Source organism: Argiope bruennichi, chromosome 1, assembly GCF_947563725.1.
Source record: "Argiope bruennichi chromosome 1, qqArgBrue1.1, whole genome shotgun sequence".
NCBI lineage: Eukaryota > Metazoa > Arthropoda > Arachnida > Araneae > Araneidae > Argiope > Argiope bruennichi.
The window spans coordinates 143,658,809-143,682,200 of NC_079151.1; positions in this window are offsets into that span (position 1 = coordinate 143,658,809).

Consider the following 23,392-nt stretch of genomic DNA (forward strand, 5'->3'; position numbering starts at 1 on the left):
AATAACTGACAATTTACTCCATTTAATAATGTATTGCTATGTTGAGCGAATGATAATATAAAGTGATACGGTAGTTTAGCTTTTTTCATTCAACTAAAGGTTAATGTAATCATTACCAATTTAATATTTTTAGCATCATAAAATGCAATATTTAACTGCGGTAGATAAAATTATAGATTTTTTTTAAGTGATCCATTCATGGAAGGCAAACAATTTGAATATTGAATTCTTGTTTGTCAGATGATCTTTGAAAACTGTTATTAAGAAAGTACATTGTAATCAAACTTTCTGAAACTTTCTGCTTTATAAATGACATACTTTTCAACTTTTCTGATATATGATTCTAAGGTTGTAAATATGTTACAATTATCTCATGGAAAATTTATTTTCCGAATTTCTTTCTTTATCTAATTGTTAAGAATTGTAGTTCTTTGAATACAGAAGGAGAGGAGCCTTTTTTGAAATATCCATCGTCTTCATATCTCTATCTAAATGAGTGCAAAAACGAACTGCTTGTATTCAGACCAGAATTCACCTTACCGTTTATGAATATTCCATGAAATGCTATTCTTTTTTAACATTTTGTGTCGGAGTAATTTTAAATATCTTTACGTTATGAAACTGCAATAATGCTTTGGTGAAAGAAGAATGAGCCTCCTTTGTAACATGCTTTAAATAATTTAGGAAGCACTTAAATCATCTCTTTAAAAAAGTAGAAAAATCTCAGGAATTTATAAAGTATTTAACGTATTTGAGGATATATTTGCACTAATTGGGGCACTTCAAATCCGAATTACTTAGAAATAGAAGTTTCAAGGAAATGCGCTTGTTTTTTACAGAAGAAATTGCTGCTTTTTTAATATTTCGTTTAAAGAGATCTTATAAAATTTCGCCTATCTTATATTTAGAGCTTTTGTGCGTTCTGTCTATTACTTTTATCATTTTTTGTGAAATGAAAGTTATGTTTCATAGGCATGTGAGGGCATAAATATTTAAGAGGATTACATTATTACATACTCACACACACGTAAAACTGTTAAACGTTGATTGTCTATGGGAACCATACTTTGTGCGATTCGAGTTCCGTAGAAGATTTAATCGAAATTTCTTATTCAGTTTTTTTTTATGTTAGATCTTTTTTATAACAAACGAGCAAAAAAAAAAAAAAAAAAAAAAAAAAAAAAAAAAAAATTGCAATCAATGATATGTTATGAAGTGTGCTTTAACAACGAAAAATTACTAGAACAGTACGAAACACTCTAAAATATTTAATGTATGTTCTTGCTTATACACTATTAAAGACGTTACTTGAAAACAATTCATTTATAAGATTAGCAATAAAAATAGTAGGCAATGCAATAAATATTTAAGAGGATTACATTATTACATACTCACACACACGTAAAACTGTTAAACGTTGATTGTCTATGGGAACCATACTTTGGGCGATTCGAGTTCTGTAGAAGATTTAATCAAAATTTCTTATTCCGTTTTTTTTTTATGTTAGATCTTTTTTTATAACAAACGAGCAAAAAAAAAAAAAAAAAAAAAAAAAAATTGCAATCAATGATATGTTATGAAGTGTGCTTTAACAACGAAAAATTACTAGAACAGTACGAAACACTCTAAAATATTTAATGTATGTTCTTGCTTATACACTATTAAAGACGTTACTTGAAAACAATTCATTTATAAGATTAGCAATAAAAATAGCTAATGTTTTGAGATATTTATTTCCTTCCAGATATTTCATAAGCCTTAAAAAAACTCTTGAATTATAGAGAAATGAAAACTTCTAACAGAACAAAATATTAACTTAAAAAAGGCACATATTTACATGTTTAATATATATCCTAAATAACCCGGAGTGTTTCATAATTTTATTTCAAAAGAAATTATGAATATTGAATTACTTAAGAAAGTAATTCCATATTCATACAGTTTCGCATTTTCTTTTAGAAATTCTTAATTCAGAAATTATTTTTCTCAATGTGTGATTGAAAGATGAATTAAAATGCGCACATATTATTCATTACAGAAGGTAATACAGTTGTAAAATGAATTTTTATATGAATCTTGCATTTGTTTCACAAATAATTGGGAAATTTTTTTAAAATTTGTTACTTTAAGGGTATAGAATATTGAAAAAGGAATATAGAAAAAATACATTGTTAAAATAATATTTGAAATAATTGTATGGTTGAAGTTATTTTTATATATCATATATACATTATTTTAACATATACGATTGAAGTAATCTTTCAAATAATTATTGTTTTAATGTCAATTATAAAAATCAGTATTTGAATATTATTACTTTATATGATGATTTTATTAAGAATTCATGGAAAATGATAATGAATACATTTTTTCTTATATGCTTCCAAATATATTAGTTGTTGCTCTTCATCGACTTCCTCTGCATAAATTGCTGTTACATTCCTTTTGAGATCTTTTAAATTCTTTAAGAGACAAATATAGACAAATTTCTAAAATGTCTTATTATAGGAATTTTTCATAAATTAATTTATTTTCATATATCTCTGAAAGAAATTATTTGAATTTCCTAAACTGTATGAACGCAATTTTTAAACTTCTGAAAATTAAATTCTGTATTTTGAAGATTAGATTGTTTACATTTAATTTATTACGGATTTAAAAAAAACTATATAGAAACTGTCTGAAAATTTAATAAACAAGAATTTAGAATTGTAAAAATTTTTTGGAAGTTTCTTAATTTTCTTATGCTACGTATAAAGCAGGTGGAAAATCAATTTTACAATTATGCATGATAATAAAAAGCGAGTCAGAGGTTTAAGAGCGCCAGGAGAAATAATTATTTTAACTAGACTGCATTTATATGCTAAATTAAATCAGATCTTAGTCGCTCAAAAAAGCACTACCGTAAACGAAAAAATCTATCTGCACTTTCTATCAAAAATATTGAGGCAAATCCTTTCCCACTTTACTGTGACTTTATAGGAAAGCTCTACCCAAACGATGCATACCTTATTAGAGATACTGTTCATCATTTGAGCACGCTGATAATATCAGAACAAATCCAAAAGACCATTAAGTAGAAATTTGCCTGGAATTACACGTAGAAATTTGGCATATTATTTACGAAGATCAATAGATTTTCGATAAACTAAAGAAGTAAAAATGATACTTCATGTTGATTGATATTATTTCACGGCGTTATTATCCTTATTCGTCTTAAATTCTTTAAGGGGTGCATGAATTTTAGAATAAAAGTTTTTTTTTTACGATGATTATAAATTATCGAAAATTTATATTTTATAAGTAAAATTTTGCTAATATTAATCTGTTAAATCTTCAAATGTTTGAAAAAATTCCTTTTATTATCTGAGCATAAAATATGTACAAGTCATACAGGCAACACGATTCTTTATCAAACAAGACCATGAACCCTAAATCGGAAATATAGTAATCAAAGGCTAACTAAGAAAAGCATATCTTTAAAAAATTGTCTAATGATAGCAATTGATTACACTATTGCCCAGAGATTAATGCCACTTTCAGTATTTCATCAAATATTTAATCACTTGATTTTTCTCCCATTAATGAAAGCTAAAGAAGAAGGGCTCTAGTTAATGTATGCGTAGTTTACAAATCGAATAATAAAGTGAAATTATAATACCACTAAAATAAGAAGACAATGAACAGGGCATATATGTTTTAAATAGCTTTCTGATGTCATGGGATTAGTCTTCATTAAAAATATCAATAGATAGAAAATACATAAAACAATTAAAATAAAGCGACTTAATGTTTCACAATTTGGCGGAATCATTAATATATACATTTATTTTTAAAAGATTTAACTGTAAATTAAATATAACCGATATCTCTGGCAAACCAGTTGTTGACCAAAGGCAATTAGTATAAAAGTATTTATCCCTCTCTATAAATACAAAGTGATAAACACATAATTTTAACAATTTAGAGATATCTTCTTTTAAAATTATTAAATGAGGCGAAATCAAATTTCATAAGAAAACATTGAAAGACATGGGGTAAATATTCCGAATTTTTTTTCCCTCCAAAAATCATGGATGCACAAGTTGACACACTGAAAGTTTTGTACATACACCCGGAGACCCTAATGCATATTATTAAAAAATTATTTTCAGTGTTTTTTATACTCTATTCATTCTTTCTGTTTGTGCCTTTTTATATTCTAATGTTAGTGACAATTAGTATATTCTATTTTTCTTGCATTGATTTGACCATTTTTTATTCAATTCAATTCGACAACTACGAAAACTCCTCTTCCAGTCGTTTTCACTCGGAATTTATTTCTTTTAGCTTTCAACAGTCTTTATATAGTACAGGTTAGCAAGAAATAAGTTACCCACTTCAGAGGGTTCTAAAATGCGTTCTATTGTTCCAAATAAGATAAAATCTGAATTACAGATTATGCAGATGATGCGCCTTACATTTATTAATTAAAAAAGCAGTACAAAATTTCACCAATAAATGGCGCTGTCAAACAAATGGCATTTATTTGCATATATTGAAAATGTGAAACAAAATTTGCGTTACAGCGCATGTCTATTACCATTTTTCTTCGGATAAAAAGAATTCAGATTCTGCACGAACAATAGTTTCTTCTCTGTTCGTCATGTCTACGTTGCAAGAAAGGTGCTCATGGTGAAATTGTTCTACCAAAACCAACAAAACTCCGTTGGAGCTCTAAAGGAATTTCGTCTTATGAAACAGATACGAAGATGTCCGATGTCTCCAGGTACCCTACGCAAGATGATGCAGAAATTTGAAAAAACTCTGCAACTTGGCATTCTTCCAGGTAGAGGACGAAAAAAAATTTCCTTTTTGCAGCATCAAAAATGTTGCGCCCGGGCTCGTTGAAGTTAGCAATCAGTCGCCGCATAATAGTGTGAGTTTTCCAGTTGTTTCCCGTGCTCTGGATATGCTGTATACAACTGTACGAAAAATAGTATGGCATATTTTGCATTTTTATCCATACAAAAAATAATCCTGTGCACCTGTTGCAGGACAGGAACTTTCAGGTCCGTAAAACTTTTGCACTTCAGTTTCTTGCTGGAATGGTGATTGCACAACTTGGCCATGGAACATTCTGTAGAGTGATGAGACCCACTTTTGTCTCAATTCACAAGTTAATACTCACCTGTGTTGAATTTGGACAGTGGGAAACCTTCACGTTATCAGAAAGCAGCCCTTGCATCTTGAAAAAGTGACAGTATGGTGTGGTTTTACAGCGACCTATATCATTAGACCGCATTTCTTTGAAGAGATAACTTCAAATGGAATCCAAACCTGTTAGGTCACTGGACAACGATGCCATGATATTCTTTGGGATTATGCAATCAAAAGTCTTCTACAGTGTAGATGCCTTCAAGACATCAATTTCATACAAAATGATGCACCACCTCATATTGATCATAGTGTAAAGCGATTTTTAATACCGCATTTCGCAGAAGCACTAGTTATAACCCGTCATTTTTGAATAGAATGGCCGCCTCTCTAGCCAGACATTACCCCTGGCAACTTTTGGTTGTGGGGTTATTTGAAGGACAGTATCTACCGTCAATGGCCATAATTTTCATCAGATCTAGAGAACAATATTCGGCGCCATATTCTTAATATTCCGGCAGACTCACTTCGGTCATCTATAGAAAATATGGTTTTCCGATTACAGCATATTGTTGAAAAATGACGGAGGACATATTGAGCAATTTTAATTTTACTTTATATAACAATTGTAAATCATATGAAATGATTTTGTATGTATTAAACGCCACGTAACGGTGAATTTTTGTACTATATTCCTATTTAATAAACGTAAAGCGCAATATCTTAATAATCTGTAGTTCAAATATTATCGCATTTCGATCAATAGAACGCATTTTAGAGCCCTCTGAAGTGGGTAATTTTAATCTTGTTTACCCTGTATTTGGTTTCATTCGTGTTTACTTGGTTTAAATGCAAATATACAGGAAACTAGGAAAGGCATTTTATCGTCCCTATTTACATCATAAGCCAGACAAAACAAAAACAATTATCCACAGTTCATTGCCTATGATGAATGTTTGGAAATGGTATTGACATTTTATGAATAAATAACTTCTATTTTATTCAGTAATTTCTAAATTATGTTGTTTCTATTGAATAAAAATGCCTATTTAAAATTTAATTCATGATATTACTCTCTACTTATAATTAAATTGGGAATAAAATTTAGTGATGGTATGAATTTCAAATGATTGAAAATTTTATCTTTCTAAATTACTTGTAATTTGACATTCTTTTAATTAATAAGACTTGGATAAAATATCAATAATCAGTTAATTATAAATTATCTTACTCTCTTTATATCATTATTCAGCCGAAAATCAGTATTAAGATTTGATAAATAAATATTGATGACTTAAAAATGCAGCCTTATTAAAAAAATATCTACATATTCTTTAATAATTGAAGCTATTAATCTCTATTGTATTTTGGAAAAGTATGATATTTGAGAAAATTAAATTTTTATATACAATTATATGAACTCAAGTATGATCAAAGGAATGCTAAATTATAAAATATATATATAAAACGACATTGGGTAATGGCCAATGATTATATAACTGGTAATATAATTATTTGAACTCTTATACAAGTTTGGTCAAAGGAATGCTAACTTATAAAAATAATAATAATAATAAAAACCATAAAACGACATTGGGTAGTGACCAATGATTATATAACAGGTAATGAATGCGTAGATTCACTTGAAAACAAACCTGAAAGGGGAAGAAGAAATCTTTTTACAAGAATTTCCTGAATCATGGTTTTATCTTAGAGATAGAAAAAAATCTGTTATAAATGAATGGTAAGATAGGAAGATAATGATAACGATAAAGGGTATTCCAAAATTAACGCAAGATTTGAATTTACCACTATTCATGCAGTGAAGTGTTGGCTGATACGTTAGCCAACAGATTTGACAGCTGATAAGTTAGATTAGTAAAAATGGAGTATACTGGAATGGATTGGGTGGAAAATTGAATGTCTCGGCGCACAAAGTGACAAAAAAATTTAACATTTTATAATTTAGAAACCGAGTATGATTTATAACAAAACAAAAGCAGAGAGCTTTTCATTTCTGTGACTACATACCATTTAACGTTTTTCTATTAGATTCCATTTTTGGAAAAGTAATCACAATTTGGAACTTCATGTAACAATATAGTACAGACAAGGAATCAAGGAAATTGAAAAGAAACAAAAGCCTTAAAAATGTCCCGGCACCACTTGTGTTTGTTATTCGAAATCCTCAATTGCAATTCCATCTCCAGTCGTTAGCACAGAAAAGGAAAAGCAGATAAATAAATAATTTATAACTTTATTTCTCATAGTTGAAAACTTTTCTTAGCCAGAAATTAGGAACAATGAAAAATTGCTGTATTTTCAGGGCCCAGATGCCTCTAAAGAATTCTAGTAATCCTTTAAGAAAATATAAAAACAAAAGATCTTTTTGTGAGACGCTTTGAACCTAATCAAAGAACAAAAACTAGATGATTAGGATTTTGACACAAAGTTTCATATTAATGCTTAAGTTAAGAATTTAAGCATACTTTTCTTCTTTATAAAAAGAGAGATGTCATTTTCGTAAACAATTCCGTAAAACAAAATAAATACTCCATTAATTACTGTAGGCGCTTTTGTTATGTTTCCTGTTGGAAATATGGAATTACGGGAAAACTTAGTTTAAGCATCAATGTTTACAAATATAATTATAATGGGCCAAATATTTAGATTAAGTGCATTTTAGATAAAGGATGGACAGTATTAATGAGGTTTTTAGTGCAGAATATATTTATATTAATTTTCAATTCATTTATTTTATTCCATTTTTAATTGAAGATAGAAAAGCAATAAATAAATAAATAAAAACATTCAACATAAACATGAATTATTCTGAATGAATGATTTCATTATAAATTAAGATTTCTAAAACGAACAGCTTATTAATTAACTTATTTATTAATTGGAAATTTGTAATGAAATTTACAATTCTTCTTACAAATGTTTATTTTAATTACTCAAAAACAGCTAAGAAGAAAAATCCGAGATTCAAGAAATTGTTTTGTATCAGATTCATATTCAGGAATTCCTTGAAATGAGTAAAAAAGGATTAATATACAAAGAGTATTAAATTTTAGTTTTTCTTAGCAACTGAAAATAAGCGCAGTTCTCTTAAAGTATTGTAGAGATATAACTGGATATTAATTTGTTAATAATTGCCCTTTTGACATTCAGAAAGATGTATATTTATCGAATGCAATGCAGCCCGAACATTCTCAGTGGTACATTACATACCAAACTTCTAATGAAAAATACTTTAGTTATACTGTCACCCATCCTTGATTGTATAAAAATCTGACACTGTTATTTTCGAAATTAAGGAAAAATTCTATTCCTTAATTTCCCCAGGAAGTGTATTATTTTCATATGCACTTTCTGATAACCATTTTCAAATATTTAATTGTTAGTGATAACATTCATAAAAATCGTTGAAAATTCAAACATATTTGAATTATCGAAATGTTATAAAAATATTTATTTGGAAATTTTAAGAGGTATCTATCCAATATCTGCCATAGAAGCATCCTCAAAATAGCAATACAAGTCAATAACATAAATTGTGGCAATTAGCTCTTTCCCCCATCATTATTTTCCTATAAAGGTGCTATCTGTAGGGTAATTACATATGTAATTTATTGACTAAGCAACACATATATTGTTGCTCCTTTTTTTACATAATATCTTTCTTAAAAGCCTAAATCATTTTTAACTGGAATATGCTTTATAATAGCCGTATATTGAAATCAAACTTCCGCTATTATAATTTTTCCTTTTGATTAAAATTCAATGTAATGCAAGGAATTTGTAAATAATTTTTATCTATTAATTTAATGCAAGGGATTTGTAAATAAATTTTATCTTTTAATTTATTTACTTTAATTTAAATATATTTTAATAGAATTCTAAAAAAAAATTATAAAGAATCTTATAGACAACGTTCGAGATTCTTCTAAAGAATTAATTAATTTTTTGAGAATTTTAACTTTATTCGCAGTGATAATAATATTGGTATTTTAACATAACACAAAAGACATTTATCGAATTCTATTCCTTAAATTTAGTTAGGAGATGTTGTAATTTTAATCGTAATTTTCTTGTTTCATTTTTCAATTTGTATAATTTATATTTCAATGCAATTCTTTTCATTTAAATTTAAGAACAATTATTGTAGTTTCATTTTCGCATTGTTTATCATACTTCATTACATATTATCCCTTTGAATAATGAAAGTTATCATTCTTTCGTTGCTAGTTGATTTTCTCATTATAGTAAAGGCATTTTTAATTTAATTACCATAATCAAATTTAAAATTTTAACTTTTTAAGCAACAAAACTGAGTTTTAATTTTTCTGAATAAACACGACGAAAATATGGAAGAATTTGATTCAGACATTTATAATCAACTATTAAAAAGTGTTACTTCGGAAAATCATAAAAATGATGAGATTTAACAAAGTATATTTTTAATTTTAACTTTGCAAAATTCTAATTTAAATTGCAATAACATTACAAAAATGTTACTTAATTTATCATAACTTGCTTATTCGAAACTATTAACATATAAGTGAATAATAAAATCATCTAAAAATGTTTTTTATGAACTCATCAATAATGAAATGAAAAATGTAATTAAATAATAAATCAGTTAAAACTAATGAAAAATATATTTTGAAATTTATTATTACATTAACGAAAAAAATCAAATAAAGAAAGTTTTAGCTCTCTTATTTCCAATACGGAAATAAAATAATTAGAAAAGAATTTTGAAAAAAAATCTGGTGGAATAAGGAATTTGATAGCAGTGTTTTAAAATAAAATAATTTAATTTGCAAATTGAATTTAACAATTTTTTTTCAGAAATTTATAAAAATAAGATACATTATAATATCAAAATTTCTTTAGTCAAAATATATTTTGTATTAATGTCAATGCACGAAAATTTAAATCAATTCTTTAATTGAGCAAAAAAGATAGATGGTGAAAATACGAAATTTATTTGACATGTCAAATTGTCAACACATGCTAATTAATAACAGAATTCAATGAATTCTGTAATAAATAATTTTTGTGAAATTGCAAAAATATATTCGATGTTTGCTGCTAAAAATTATAAAAAAAATTAATTACTTAATTTTTTATTTTTTAAAATTTTAATAAAAATAAAGAAAAAAAATAGTTATGTCGGGTGTTTCTATAAAAAAAACCCGTATTTACGCTAAATGTGATAGCTCTCTCTTAAAAACTAGCATAGACATATATTATAAGGAGTTATTTAAAAAGATTATGTATAGAATCACACTATGTGATAAAAGTTAGATTCATTAAAAAAGGCTTAATATTTTATTTATAGTTTTGAATTGATTTTTATACCTACATTACAAGAATGTATTAAATATATCTATTTTACAATTTAAAATAGCACTTAAATATATCATAATATAACATTATGATTATATATATATAATAATTATCTTTTTCACCATTAAAAATTTCTGTATCAACATAATATATGGTGTGGTTTCAAAAGGCAACAATAATGCTTGAAATCAAATAACTCAAATTTGCTTCACCTGCAATTTTAAATAATATTATTAATGTCACTGTGTAATCTTTCGATTCTATTAAAGCTTTGCATAATGTATGTGTGTTAAGACTAATACGAATTCACAACTATTTTTAGCTTTCACAGAGCTCAAGATTTGAATTTTAACTATCTAAACATAGTAATGAAATTGATTCACAAGTAACGAGTGAATTCATTTAATCTATTGCTCTGAAATTTAATAAACAGAATTCCACTTGCAGCTTATTAAATTTCAGAAGAAGGTAAAGCAAGATAATCAATTGTTGGTAGTTATATTTCCTACGGAAATATCTGAAGGTACTATTATTTATAAAATTTGATATTTTAGTGTAATATGTCCCATAAAAAAATTTATGGCAGTAGGGAAACGTTATACTGCTGAAACTTTCGGTACCATAATTAATAATGTCAAGGGTAAGAATGTATTAGATGCATAATTTCAGTAGAAAAAATTGAGAGATTTTTCAAAAAAATACATCTGTTGAATAGTTTGGACAATAGCTAAAAAAACTGGATAGTTTGAATTTGCTGATATATATATAGTCAATTAGATCAATAATTTTAATTGCTTTTTTATTAAGTGTAATTTTGCAGCTGGTAGAAATTATATATAAAATCTATTTAATTTCAAAATTTGACACTGATATTTAAAATAATGCACTTTTGTAGTTGAACTAACATTACGTATTCAATATTATTGGAATAAAATAATGGAAACCATCTTTTAATGCCTGTTTGAGAAGTATAAAACATTTCATGTTAAAGTCCGATGTGAAACATATAATTAAATTTACCTTGATACTTGTGAATTAAGCTATTTAGAGTTATCATTTCTTATGCGACCTTTATCATTTATATTTTCAAAATGTATGTTAAAAAATGTGTGAAAAAAATTACTTATTTATTCTTGTTGAAATAAGTATAATGGCATAACACAGAAATTCATGAACTAAAAATAATATATGCAGTTTTCTGTACGATATTTGCTAGTTAATATTTCTCTGAAATGAAATTCTTACATATTTTAAAGGACTTCACTTTTCAATTAAAGGCATATTTTCAGTTAAATGCAATAAATAATTTGTTAATAATTTTAATTATGAAAAAAGTGATAATTCTCTTTCGATTTCAAAATAAAAGTTTCTTGTAATATGCATTTTTAAAAAGAAATTTCATTGTAAAATAGCAATGGCAATTACAACTTGATTACAATTAAGATCTTACATATAATTCCAAAATTGAATAGTAAGTAACATTTTGAATTAAAAGTTTCTACATTGATATTTTTGCCAAAATGTGTCTGGCAATTAAATCAAAGAAGTTTAATCCTCTTCAGATTTATTTGATTATGCTCTAACTCTCTTGCAGTTATCTCATAGAAGAAATTATACTTCATCAATTCCATTTGTATTATTAGGTTCATCAAAAATTTAAACTAAGAAAACATGTTTTGGAATACTTGCTACCTGGTTTTTATCATTTACATGAGTACGGGAGTTTTCTTTTTGAAATACCAAGCAGTGTTTACGAATTGCAATAAAAAAGACAGCTTTCTGTTTTAGAAAAGAGAGTGTTTTCCTATTTCTTTCTTGAAGCAGAATAATTTAAAACATGTTTACGACGAACTTGCAGATCTGCCTGAACTCAAATATGACTGAATAAACCTTCTCCGCAATATACTCGAAATAATTGAGAAAGCATTTAAATTATCTTTCACAAGCGAAATGGAAATTTTCTCAGCACTTTATAAAGGATTTAAAGTGTTTGGAAATGCGCTGGCGAGAGTTGGCGAATTGCATAACCAGAGTATTTAGCGACAGAAATAGATAGGGGGTGGGGTAGATAACTTTAAAACTATCTGTTGTCAGGGATCCTAACTATGAGAGAGAGCAACTGCTTGCTTTATCAGTGTTACATATTTTTGGGATAAGTCCGGTCTTTCATGTTAGTTCCAATTCGTCTAGAAATTTATACCAAGTTAGAAAAGAATTCAATAAATGAAATGTAAATAGCTTTGAGCGTTGAAAGTCTAGACAGAATTGCGTTTAATGCGAAAGATGAATAATGTAGTTAGAGAAATCATTTTAACAGTTTTAAATCCATTTATGTATCATTCGATTACTGAATTTATTATCCTTAAGATGTAATTTCATATTTGTTATTTGCTATATTTGTGCATATTTATTAGGCTTTAGGTACGCTTAGAATGGTACAAATGCAATAATTTATTTATCATATCTATATTGGCAGCTATATATATTTGCAATTCAATCAATATGATAGATTGATTCAGAAATAGAAATAATAACTTTATTAGAATGTTATTATTTCTCATAAAGGTGGCATTGTTAACCGATATGGTTCCTGTCTCGAATTTTAGTTGCAATTATTCTTATCATTATTGTTATTAAATATTATATATCGGCTAAAAAGAAACATTTTAAAATTTACGCGGATATTTATGAAGTATAAACTGTAATGCATAATTCTGATGAATAATTCTTTAATATGGATGCTGTATTAAATCATTTGCGAAAAAATTACCTTTGGAAATTCAAATTATTTGACTTCTAAATTTTATGCTTTTATTGGCAATTTCAAAATACTACGGTTTTTTTCGTTGAGCAACTTATAATGTTAATCATTTGTAAGGTTAAAATATTAATTTACTGAACGTCAGCTCACTATCTATAACCCTGCAAAAGTTGAATTCTTATTTTGGTTACTATTTGATGGTTTCCATTATGTAGAAATTTTATTAAGAAAATTATACATAAATTAGAACATTTTTGCTTAATATAGAGAGGCCACATTAATTGGCCTCTCTGTATTAGCAAACCTGAGAGATCATGTTACTTTTTTTAGCTTTACACACACACACACACACACACACACACACACACACACACACACACACACACACACACACACACACACACACATATATATATATATATATTTCTTTACGTTCCTTATAGATAAATAAATATTAATAGTTTTAAAACTCTGGAACTTCAGTTTATAAATTAAACTAACTGGAAGTAACAAGTAAACAAAAACATTAATTGCATAACATTTCCGCCTTTATACATTCTGTGAAATAAAATTCTCAATTTATTTTCACATTTTTGGTTGCGGGTACATTTGAGCTGACATTCTTCTATAGAAGGAAAAGAAACGGGATAGTATATTTTGCGCATTTCTGAGTGAGTCTTCCAAAGAAAACCCATTTTTACGCTCACACTTCTATTTTAAATCTCTTGCCAGGAGCGACTGAATTTGAAGCACCATTAGGAGGCGCAAATAATACGCTTTAAATCTGCATATGCTCATGCATTTATAGGAACAGATATGTTACATATAATGCAGCCAAAAGACGCCAAGCGCGAGTGAAATATTGAATATATATCATTAGTGAATGATTTTACTGTAGTTCTTTATGATTGTTTTATATTTATTTACACTCCTTAAATTGTAGAAATAAAATTAGGCGATTTTTAAGACAATTAAAATGAGTTCGTAATTTCGAAATTCTTTTCCTGGTTTTTGCATCAAAATTTTGAAATTTTTTAAAATAAGAGGAAAAATCAATAATTTGTTTTTATTCTTTTGGATTATTAGTGTAAGAAAATGCGATAGATCATTTTGAAATCTATCCCTTTACATCTAATAAAATTTCTTTTTCGAAATAATACTTTATTTAAGAAGTGTATGAAGTTTTTGATCTGTAATTAAAAAAGAATCATTTAAATTTTACAGGAATGTTATCACTTTAATTTGATAATAAGTGCATAAATTAATATTGCAATAATATTTAATTAATACTGTTGAATAATTTTGTTCAAATCATTTAATTTAATAAATTGGGACTATGTACCAATTCTGTCTAATCAAATGATTCGAACCGATTCGATCTAAATGAAGGATTCTATCAAATTTAATTATTTTGTCGAGTTTCATGAGAGTGTGGATATCTTCAAGAAAAAAAAACCCTACAATTATTTTCTAATTGTCTATAGGGTACAGACTTTTTGAACTGTTGGACCGCGTGCGTCAGGAGTAATTTCTTAAAAGTTTTCTGATTTACTCTGTTCATCTGTTCTTTCTTGTATATGTTGTGCAGAAGAAGTATTGTAATTGTCAAACAACTCGAATTCGAGATTTCGACAAGTCTTCACGTTTCAGACTTCCCTAAGTTAGCATTATGTCTGTTTGTCTCTGAACGCATCAATTCAAAAAACGATTTCAACTAGATGAATGAAATTGGGAATGAGCATACAGAACTAAATTTGTAGAATTCTATCAAATTTAGATAGGTATCCATTTGCTAGAAGTCTAGCTGTTTTCAAATACAAGTGAAACTGATACGTACGAAACTCGAAAAGCTTGTTAAATAAAATTTAATAGATAGATTTAACATCTAAAATATAGATTATTTTCAAACTTTGAACCAAATTTATCAAGCAGTTGATAATCTGTCGGTTTGTAGTTTGACATACATGTAAACACAGTTATTCCCTAATACAACGTCTTAAATCAATGAAATTTTGTATGTTGTCTTGCGACGGCATTGTAGTTCCGTGTAAAATTTTATTGTCAATCAATTAATAAATAGTTGTACAAAATACATATCCTCTCAATAGATTCAGTAAAAATGCTAGATTCACGCCAAATATATACATATATTTTGAAAGTACAATTGATCAATGCCTATGTACAATGACTTACAATTTTATGCGGAGGAGAGAGATAAGACCTTAACTGAAAAATATATGAGAAAGTTTCGTGCAGACTTTACCCTGATTCATGAAGTATTCATGAAAAATTTTTTTTGTGTCTATAAGTTGTGCATAAATTATAGCCTGGTAATAGACTATTTTTTATTTAAAAAAATCATTTTTGATGAATGATTGAGTACTGATTTCATTTCCGATTATTATTTTCCTTTTTAATTTTCTTCGCCTATTTTTTGATTATGGTTAAAATTATGTATTTGTTTCGAAGTTCTGGCCTTGCTTAATGGTTACATTAATTTTTTCATTGTAGAAAAATATTTTGGAAATGTTTCTTTTTTTCAAAGTAGTTTTTGTGTATATGTATTGTGTATATTGTTTAACATGTTACATTTTTAAAAAATCAATATAGTTGTTTGCTGGAAATTTTACTGATATCCTTTATGAGAAAATGTATGGCTCTGAAGGATATATTCTTGGTCAGTTTTATAAATATTGGTCGGTTGCTAGTTTTAATGCCGAATGCTTACTGGACGGAGCTGATCTGGATTGTGTTTTGTAGTATTTGTGTTTTGATCTGAATTGTATTTGTGATGTATCGACAACATATGTGGAGATGCCACTAATTGTTTCTAAACAAAAAAATAATTGATATTGCACATCAGAACGTGGTTGGTTGGTTGGTTGGTTTGTGCGGTTTATTGGCGCAAGAGCCATATTTGGCCATGCTGCGCCAAGCAAATGGTAAGAAAAAAGGCCAACAATAAAACCAAACACATTAAAAAATATAAAAGCGAAAATGATCAGCATAAAAATGCAGGAAATTACTGTGCAATTATGTTAATGATTTAAATAAAATACTGATGTGATGAAAGTGTTACAATGAAGCAAAGTAAAAGGTGGAACATGAACAAAAGTCAAAATTACTAAATACAAGAATAAAAGCCAATGGTTTTTAGAAACTTGAAAATATTTGGGTGGTGTGTTTCACCCACCAAGTCTTGTAAAGTCAAGGAAGACGAGGTAAAAAAACGAACACGATAAGAACTGAAAACAGGACAGTCAATTAAAATATGGTGAATAGTAAAATTTACTCGGCATCTGTTGCATGTAGGCGCATTTTCGCCAAATATTAAATGTCTGTGGGTGAAACGAGTGTGTCCTATACGGAGACGTGTCAATTTAACATCCATCTCACGTATAGGATGTACAGGCCATAAAATAATGTCAGTTTTCACAGAATGCAACTTATTTTGTATTTGCAGATCCCATGATTTTTGCCAGTCAGAAAAAATTTGACAAGAGATGGACGTTTTGATATCATGAAAGGGAAGTCCAATGCTCAAAAATGACGTTGCAGATTTTGCAATCAGAACATAGTTAAGTCTGTTTATTTCCAAGCACCCAGTGTCATGATAGAACTGCACCATTTGGAATGAAATAACCTTTATCTTTGAAATGTCTAACGATGTGAGGAGTCTACAAAATAAAGCAGATTCACTTCTAAGAATGTCAAGTGTCTCACGAAATAAAACAGACTCATGTCTAAGGATTTCAGCTGTCTACAAAATAAAACAGATTTCAATGATTAATGTACTTAAATAAACTGTGAGAATGCATGTGTAGTAAGGTCAGATCATTCATCTTCCATTTCAATGATTTAATTGTGTTGTCAACAGCAAGTTAGAGAGGAAAATTATTCAGAATATATACTGAGATCTGTGCAGTTAAGAATATTTCTTGGTCTTGTTTCAGTCACTGACGTTGAGCGACCTGTGCAAATCGATACCCCGATAAAAATTGTGGATAATAATTCTTGTGTTAATTTCACAAAATTGATCCACAGAACATGAATTTAATCTCTTTTAACGTACATTGACAGCAAATTTCCCTGCCATTAACCTCGTGGAGAAAATTTCGGGCAACATGACATGCACTATCATGAGAATTGAATTCAGTATTTCAACTGTCATTATAGGGATGGACAATTATAAAAAGGGGTGGAAAAATTGCTGACTATTGATAAGGAGAGGAATGCTCGAATTATTTACGGTCCCTGTGCTCAAAGCCATATAAGACCCAGATTATGATAATGACTCAATGATTTTTCAAATTTAGCAAGCAGGTCTGAGCCTTCTTAAAATTTCTTCAGTCTTAATAAAAATTAGTATCAAAATAATACAAAAGATTTAAATTTTGTTAATTATTTTGCCTATAAAAATACGCATAAAGTTTGAACTATCAATTTTCTTTCAACAATATGTATTTTATTAATTCTATGAAAAATTTCATGTAGATGTAACTAACAAAAACCTGTTCTCATTAACTGAAGCTTTTTAAATTTTTTGATTTTTTACTATGAATCTGTAGAAAATAGAGTTATATAGTCATGTTCTAATTAATTCATCTAATTAAACTAACAAATAATTTATAATTTACTCGGCAATAAAAATATTATTTTCGAAATTGGAGAGACAATCAGAATCATTTATTCTCTATACAACAGACGATCCTTATGATCCGCGCTCTTGATATTTATATTTCATATGACATATATATATTTTTTACATTTATATCTTTTAGTTTTCTTACAAATTATTCGCACATGAATTTATTTTTTTTTAATATTCAAATTTTGTTTCTATTTTCCGAAACAAAGTTTGTTCGATTGTTCGAAACAAGTTTCGATTTTTCTCTGTTTCTTTAAATTAATTCATATACTTCGTTTTTTCTAAATATTATTATCAAAACATCACACTTTATCTAACTTATTTTCTATATTATAAATTTGCTACATATTTCTGTATTAATTTTGCATATGCATGTCCTATCTTGTTTCTATATTTTATTATATGTGCTCGTTATTTTGTTATTATTATTTTAATGCGTTATATATATATATTTGAATTTGTTTTTTTAGAAACTTTCTACCTACCAACTCATGCAAGCTTTACACCCTTCATGTAAGCTAGATTCATGCAGGAAATAAAAAAAAAGGAATATCTACTTTTATAAGTCTACTTACTCCAATATAAAAAAAAACACTCATTGTCCTCATAGCATTTAAAATCCTATATAGCCTTTGCTATTCAAAAAGCAAAGTGAAATGCAGTATTTGACCTTGGATAAAGCCAATATTGACACACCGCTAAGTCTCTACCAAAATAAAACATCATTTTTTGGATCGGCCATTGTGAATTTCGCTTATAAAGTGCCCTGAAATCGAAAACGAATCCCTTAGTAATATGATTTTTTTTTTAAAAAAAAGAACAATTTAAAGCGAAAGACACGAAAAGCTGAAAGGCCACCAAAATTGGTTATAAATGTCCGTGAAAATGATGAGTTCTCGTTTTTATTTTTCACAGGATATCATTAGGGTCCTTTAATCCATTCTATTTCGAGCACATCTGCTATCGTAGAAAAAAAAAATTACATAACTCTGGGACCAAATAAAAACAAAATGATCACTGAAATGAAAGTAAAAACCATTTGAAATCTGTTATTCCTTTTTTTGCTTGCAATTAATTTTGATTTTTTTATAGAAGATTTCTTTTAGCACAACTCTTTTCGTCTGAGTCTGATTGAAATCCTGTCTTGCAATTCCTATTGTCTTTCCATTATCTATTCGAATTTCAGTTATATTTAGGAAGAAGCGTTTCCTCACTTAAACTTGTCATTAGATACCTTATTAAGTCATTTGATACCCTAGAATTTGCTTAATAGGAAAGATTGTATTGACTTAAGAAGTGTTTGCTCTAAATTAAATTGAAACCAAACTAAATCTTACATTTGTTTTCGTTTTTGGTACCATATTTTTGATACATTTATTGATAACTATATTTCAAGTTAAAGTTTAATTACGCCACAATTTCAAGCAAATAAACATAGCTGTGTTCCCACTAGTGATATTGAAATCTGTTAAACATAGAAAATTTCATTTACTAACGATATTGAGGATTATTCAGTGGATTATTTTTCCTGTTTATGTATTGGTACGCCTTTAATTTATTCCAGTTTCATTCTTCTGCCAAAATGTAGGAAGTTTTAATAACTTCATAGATTACTAACTGTACCATAACATGTGTCATATCGAGATTGACAAACATTTAGGAATATTTATCAGCAAAAAGTTTAAATGTAATCTAAAAGATAATCAGGTGCTTTACGAACTCAAAAAGGAACCTTTCTTTTGCCATAGTTAAAATACCTTTTTTAAAAAGAACTTTAGAAACACCATTCAGCTATATTTTAGTAGTTAATAATATTATTAAAATATTTTAAGTTGGGATGAATATAATGGCTGTTTTCTAATTTAAAAAATTTATTTGGAGTACACGTTACTCATCAGAATTTTTGTTCAATATATTAGCAAAACAAGGTGTCCATTGTAATTGTGTCCCAATTACTATTTTTTAAGAATAGCAAATAGTCAAGATAAAAAAAAAACTGCTTTATATTACGCAAGGAATTTTTTTTGTTTGTCTTTTGAATAAATAAATTTATAACTGAAAAATTTCGAAATCTTATTTTTATAGAGTTGCTTGAATCTTAGTTATATTATATAAATATTAATCGTTTGGTAAAATTTTAAATGAAAAAAGTTACCACCCTTCAGATATTAAAATTAACCAAGTTATGATGTGTTGAGTTTCATTATTTTAGATCAATAAGCTGTCACTTTGAAGAAATGAAGTATCTGCCAATTGGCAGCTGTTAAAATGGTCTGCTATCGTTGAAAATATTGATATTCAAATCTTCTTAAGTTCAATTTTAGTTGAAGAATTGCGGAGTAATTTTCTGCTTAAAATCTTAGTGTGTAAAAGTATTTAAATAATTCGATCCAATATTATCGAGGTACTTTATTTGGAAATATATTATGTAATTCTTTCCTCCGAGTGTTTATTGCATGAAACAAAACAAAAAAAGTATCACTTAAAAAATTTTTCTAACTAGAACTAAATGTTTTTCGCTAACAATTCGGAAACTACCCATTCATCATGATTAAAGTGAATATATTGTATACAGATGAACGCATCCTTTATACACTATTAGACAGTATACAGAGGAACAAATCAATTTATTTTGTACGAATGGCATAAAATACAACATTTGATCTGAAACTACTACAAATATCCACAATATAGCTGAGATAAGTAAATAACAGGCGTAATGGCAAGAGGATAATGATAATAAAAATATATGATAGTAAAAAATTATTATAAAAATACATGAAGTATGTGCATATTTACTTCTAAATAACATATTTTGAAGTAATTATGCACTCTTTTCAAAGATTTCCATTTAGAATATTAATTCTACATATTAAAAAACAAGTTTAAATATAGAAGAGAGGTTTATATTATCATATCTATCTACCTAGCTAAACAAATTTGAATTTTATGAATAACGTTCTTTGAAACCTGGATAGCTACACTCATGAAGAATCAGTTTTAAACGACAAAGTTTAAATAGAATAGAGTATTTACATGATTTTGCGCGAGAAAGAATAGTAGCGTAGTTATAAATGAAACGCACTCTTTTCCCAAAGGGAAAGTTCCTTTCCTACCCATTATGTATTAGTTTTATATTAGATTCAATGCAGTCTGCACGCTATCTATTTAAATTCTAAATATGCATTTGTTTGAAACATAAATTTATAACGTGAATAGAAAATTTCTGGCATAAGTACTTTTAGAGGAAACTTTTATTATTTTTTTTTTATTTCAGAAACATAGGCAATGTGTTTGTCATTATTTCATTGTTAATACCTGTTGAAGGAAAAAAAATAAATAAAGTGCACAGTTTTTCAATAAATTTGTGTTTTTCTTTTTCACTCTATTGTGTTCTCCAGTGCCTTGTGCGCTTTGAGAAAATACATTTAATTTTTGAATACTTTGCAAGCTTTTCTGATATTCAGAATAAAATATATCTGTCAATAATAATAATTTTAAATAAAATTTTTGTTTTATTTTAATACATTTTGTTAAAATTTTTAAAAATTTTAAAAATTTGTTAAAAATTAAAGTATTCAATAGATAGCATAAGAAGTCACATTCAATTATTTTTAAAAGGATAAATTAAATCAGTAATTTATTAATTGAAAAATGGAAATATATGACCGTATATGATTTCTATGTAAAGAATTCGCTGATTTCCTTGAAAATTTTTATTTGTATCAAAAGAAACGATTTATAAAGAAGGGAAATTTGGTACATTGTAGTAGGTAGTTTGAGCAACAAAACATGACGTTGTATTCCTTTGATTATTTTTAAATAAAATTTGTAAGTTAAAATTTTAAAATTACTTTAAAATTTGTAAATCTGCTATAAATTTTGTAGAATATCAAAATTTAGTTATTTATATAAGGGCATCCTTTAAATATTATTTATATTTTTATTAACTTTAAAAACTACAAAAATTTATATACGTGAATTTTTATATAATATGAGTCCATTTTTAATTAATGATAAAAAAGAAAAATAAACAAATAAAATAAAAAATATAAAATAAGAAACATTCAACATAAACATGAATTATTCTGAATGAATGATTTTATTATGTATTAAGATTTCTAAAACGAACATCTCAATATTTAATTTATATATTAATTGGAAATTTTTATTGAAATTCACAATTCTCCTTACATTTGCTTTTTGTAATTACTCACAAAGAGTTAAAAAGAAAACCCTAAGAATCAATAATTTGAGCAAATTTATCTTAACCTAATGTAGAGATATGGTTGGATATTAAATTGTTAATAATTGTACTTTTGACCTTCAGAAAGATGCATATTTAACGAATACAATGGAGCCTGCTCATAGTCATTGGCTCATTACGTAACAAACTACTTTTTAAGAAAAATTCTTCGTTTATTCTGTTACTCAGCCCTGATTGTATAAAAATCCGACACCATTATTTTCGAATCAAGGAAAAATTCTGCTACATTGTTTTCACTCGCATTTCCTGATAATTATTTTAAAATATTTGTAAAATATTGTAAGTGATAATTTTTATATGATTCATTGAAAATTCAAACATAAATTGATACAATATGCTGTTTCTTCCACCGATATCTCCCCATTAAGGAGAGAGCACTATCAATAATGTCGTTACATATGCAATTCCTTAACTAATCCGAACATATCCCATTGCTCTCTTTTTGTTTTATATAGCTATTTAATGTGTTTCCTTAACGCCTAATTTAATTTTTAATTAGCAACTCATTATAATAGTCATATATTTAAATCGAAAAGTCGTTATTATACTTTTTTCCCTCTGCTTAAATTTCAACGTAACTCAAGGATTTTGTAAGTAATAGTATCTTTTGATTTATTTGGCTTAAGTTAAAGAAATTTTAATATAATTCTATAAAAAATTAGAAAGAATCTTTTAGACATCGTTCGAGATTCTACTAAAAAAGCAACATTTTTTTCTAGAATTTGAATTTTTTTCGCAATAATGGTACTTGAATATAACACAAAAGAAAAGTATTGGAATCTAATCTTTAAATTTAGTTGGGAGTTATTAATATTTTCATAGTATTTTTGTTACGTTTTTCATTTTTCATTATTTATATTTTACTGTATTTCTTTTCGTTTAAATTTAAGAATAATAATTTCAGCACCATTTTTGCATTGTTATCGTATATCATTGCCTATTATTCCATTCGAAATAATAAATTATATCATTCTTTCGCGATCTACTGATTCGCTAATTACACTAAAGGAATTTTTAATTTAATTATGTCGATCAAATTTAAAATTTTTACTTTTTGAATAATGAAGTTGTATTGTAACTTAATTTTGTTCAATAAATACGGGGGAATTATGGAAAAATATAATTCAGACTTCAACATCCAACTATTGGAAGTGTTATTTGGAATGAATAATAAAAATGATGAGATTTAATGAAGCATAATTTTAATTCTAACTATGGAGAA